This window comes from Cebus imitator, unplaced genomic scaffold (assembly GCF_001604975.1).
Source record: "Cebus imitator isolate Cc_AM_T3 unplaced genomic scaffold, Cebus_imitator-1.0 Scaffold56, whole genome shotgun sequence".
Lineage (NCBI taxonomy): Eukaryota > Metazoa > Chordata > Mammalia > Primates > Cebidae > Cebus > Cebus imitator.
In genome coordinates this window covers 580,905-585,069 of record NW_016107371.1, presented here as the reverse complement: position 1 = coordinate 585,069, position 4,165 = coordinate 580,905, and positions in this window count along the sequence as shown.

Sequence of the window (4,165 nt, the reverse complement as noted above, 5' to 3'; positions counted from 1 at the left end):
TAGCCGGGTGTGGTGGCCCATGCCTATAATCCCAGCTACTCAGGAGGCTGAGGCAGAGAATTGCTTGAACCCACGAGGCGGAGGTTGCAGTGAGCCAAGATGACACCATTTTACTCCAGCCTGGGGAACAGATGGAGACTTTGTCTAAAAAAAAAAAACAACCCATCAAAGGGAACACCTACCTTCTGGCCAGAGACACCAATTACAGTCCCATAATAAAGCCCAAGATGAGAACTGGGTGACCACTGGAGCATGATCAGATTTTTCAGCCTGTTCCCATTGCAGAAACACTACCATGAAATCTCTGAAATGGAAGAAAAGGCTGGGCACACATGGCCGGCTCCCGTGGCAGGCCCTGCCCCTTCCTGGTCCTCTCTTGTGCCTGCTCTCTCTCTCGGCATTGCTCTTCCTTAAAGTGCCAAGGGTTTTATTAGGAACCACACTGAGCACTGACCCTGAACTTCATCTTCGCTAAATACTTCCAAATTACCTTAATGAGGATTCCCCTCCAACTCCCAGGGAGGCTGGTTTAAAGGTTGTCCTGCGACTCTTCTTTCAAAGTGAGGTACAACAGGTCATTAAATGGCTTGCTCAGAGACCCGCTGGGGCAACTGGAGCAAGAACTTTGTGTTCCTCTGGTTTAATACTTTCTTAGCTCACTGAGCTCAGCCAATGCTTCAGGCAAATGAGAACTAAAAAGAATAAACAGCGATGGGGGAGGGAGGACTTGTCACCTAAGCTCTGCCCAGAGTGAGCAACCCTGCTTCTGTGCACCTGCTCAGTCCCTGACCTTTCTACTGTTACAAACAGACCAATGGAGCCCCATTGTTCCTCCAGCTTCAACAGAGGCCAAGGAAGAATTTACTACTATGGGGTTCAGGTTCACCAAACGAATGAGACTCCCACCCCAGAGCTAAAATATAACACGATGATTGGCCTTGTGTTTGTGGATAGTAATAACTAAGGCAGGTCGCAGCATGTTAGCAGGAAGTTGTTCCTAGGTAGCAAAGGAATGTGGGAATAATTTGAAAAGAGGCCCCACCCACAGACGACTGGAGCCAGTCATCAAATAAACTGAAATTAATGACTTTATATTCAATATTGCTACTTAGTGAGTGGTACTGTGTGCAGGGCCCATGCTAGGTGGTAAGCAAAGCCACAGCAGTCGCATCTATCAATATCCACTGTCAGGGGCCAGGGATGCTGGTCAGGTAGGCTGATGTCTTGGTGAATCCCAGGAGGGTCTGGAGTAGTCTATGTGGTCTCTTGGACCAGATAAAGGCAAAAGGCAGGTGCAGAAATCACAGCCATGGAGAGGTGCCCGGAGTCACACTTACTGGTGGGCACATGGAAGAGAAGCCAAAAGAGTTAGCAGGGTTGCATCACCTCTTACCTGACCTTGACCGCAGGTCTCTGCTTCAGTGCCTCTTCCTCCCAGAAGCCACCCAGTGACTCTCAGGTGTATGTTAAGCTCCCCTGTTAGATACTCAGATTGTACCACTCATGAGCATGATTGTTTGATTAAAGGTCAGTTTCCATGAAAATAGGGATGGGAGAAGGGGCTCTTTTATGTTCCCTGTTTGTCCTCGGCCTGGCACTAATGGGCTTTCTATTCATATTTAGCAAACTACTAGCCTTCACAGCACTTACCACATCAGAAGGCGTGCTTGGATAATTCTTTATTGACTATCTTCCTCCTTGCTAGACTGTAAATCATAAGAGCACAGGAGCCCCCTTTGTTTTGTTCTCCATCACGTATATCTTCGGCACAGCACTTACACATAACAGCACTTACACATATTGCTGGCAGAAATAAATAATAAGTAAATAAACAAACATGAATAAAGGTCTAAAGATTAGAAGTGGGTAGAAAAAGGAAGACAATACAGAGAGGTTAGGAATTCAATATGTGCAAGAAAAGAGTTAGGTGAGCAGAAAGTGAGAAAGCACAGGACTTTTCTATCAATGGATGCAGAATGCCTAGACTCTCCTTTTCGGGAATGGACTGCATTGTAGGTGTAGCTAGGGGAACAGGGAAGGCGTGCCACTATAGTAGAGATGACTGACCAAGTCCAAATCTTCTTTATCCTAGAAGGAAAGTTAAGCCATTTATTTCTCTGCAAAGTGCAAAGCAGGGATCTTTTTCTTTTGCGTGATGAAGACTTAAGCTCCTGCAAAGTTTGGGGAGCAGGGGAAAATGGTTTAGCAACCTGCAGGATCAGGATTCCACAAAGAAAAGTGGATCCTGGACTCTTGGCTGGGAGCTTTAGTGCATCTTGCAGAATCCCTGAATCACAAGAGCCTGACTAGTTATGCTGCTGCCTTCTTCTCTGGTAGGTAGAGGCCTTACCACACATCATTTGTGGCTGCTTTTGCTGGAACATCCAATCCCTTTTCTTCCCAGGTGTGAGTGCAGAAGGCTCAGAGAAGGGTTCAGGAAGGAGCATGAGCTTGCATGATGATATGAGAAGCTGTGGTCCATCTGAAATCTACACAAGGCATCTCTCATCTTTCTCTTTGCAATAACTCTCTCCCTGGATCCCTAGACAGTGCTTGCCAGAGTTGGCTGCTGTCATTTCTTAACTTCGCCTGGAAGTTAAGAAACTACAGAAACAGTGTGAATATTCAAGAAGTATAAACCAAGTTCCAGATGGGAGTTTCTGGGACTGTCTTTTTCTGGGACTGTCTTTTTCTGGGTGATCTCCTCCTCCTTCCACTACCATACTCAACCTTGTTTGGATGGGCTGTTTTTATGAAATTCCTTCTTGTCTCCAATTTCTGCTTCCCACCCTTTTGGTCACCAAAATGGAAGGAAGAGCACTGTATTTTTAAAGCAGCTGACTGACCACCACAGCAACACACACACACACACACACACACACACACACACACACACACACCTCTGCAAAACACTTTATTTTTAGCAAGCAAAAGGGATGGGGCAGAAAGCAGGCTTTTGCAATGATCTCTCTTATTTCCTGGTCAATCCATTTGGATGGTGACTGATAGATTTTCAAATGGAGGCTCATAGTTTAAGGTGCCTGCACTGTAATTGACTCCATCTTGTTGCAAAAAACGAAGTATTTATCACTAATGCCTTGTAGGGCTTCTGGGAGAATAAAGGTGGCTTGCACTGCACCATGTTCACCTAGTTTTCAATTTATTCATGTTAATTTTACCAGTCTTTGAAGAGGGAAGAAATTTTTCCTTCTGTGTGTGTGTGTATGTGCATGTGTGTGTGTATGTGAGTATGTGTGTACATGTGTATGTGAGGTATGTATGTGTGACTGTGTATGAGTGTGTGTGTGTGTTATATGAGTATGTGTGACTGTGTATGAGTGTGTGTGTGTGCATGTGTGTATGTGTGTATGTGTATGAGTGTGTATGTATGTGTGGCTGTGTATGAATGTGTGTGAGTGTGTAAGTGTGTGTGTTATATGAGTCTATGTGTGGCTGTGTATGAGTGTGTGTGAGTGTGCATGTGTATGTATGTGAGTGTATGTGAGTGTGTGTGAGTGTGTATGTGTGTGTGATTACTCTTCCATCTAATATTTTAGTCCAATTCATCCCCCCTAATTTTCAAGAGAAATTTACTTAAATTTTTTTAGTTCATGTGTCACAAATGTTGGTTTTCTATATCACTTGACTAGCCTAAAAAATGTTGGGCTTCTGTAAATTGCACTGGCTTGATTTAAGCTGTTGTCTGATTTGGTCTTAATCATAACAACAAAAAAAGCATACACAACAAAAATTCTTTGGAGTTTTACTGAAGTGAGGAGTTTCTATGTTCATTCAAATAAAGTGCTCACAATCATATATTTACTGAAATACAAGGACATAAATGCTATTTCGAGGCAGGAGTAAAGAGTCATTCCCAAACTTGTAACTCTAAAATGATCTCATTCTGCTAATAAATGGAGCCCAGCGTAAGTGCTGACATCTGCAGGCACGCACTGTCTTACACTCTTTATTGTCAGCCTCTTGGCCTGATTTCAGCTTCCACTGCCCTGCCAGCTACATAGGTGTACGTCAGCCACTTCACCTTTCTGAGTTAGTTTCCTTCTGTGGCTCACAAGGTTACTGCGCTTGCCCATTTCTAAGCCCCCCCCCCAGCTCTGGATTCTCATGATACTTTGAAAAAGGAGGAAATTTAGAATCATCTTGT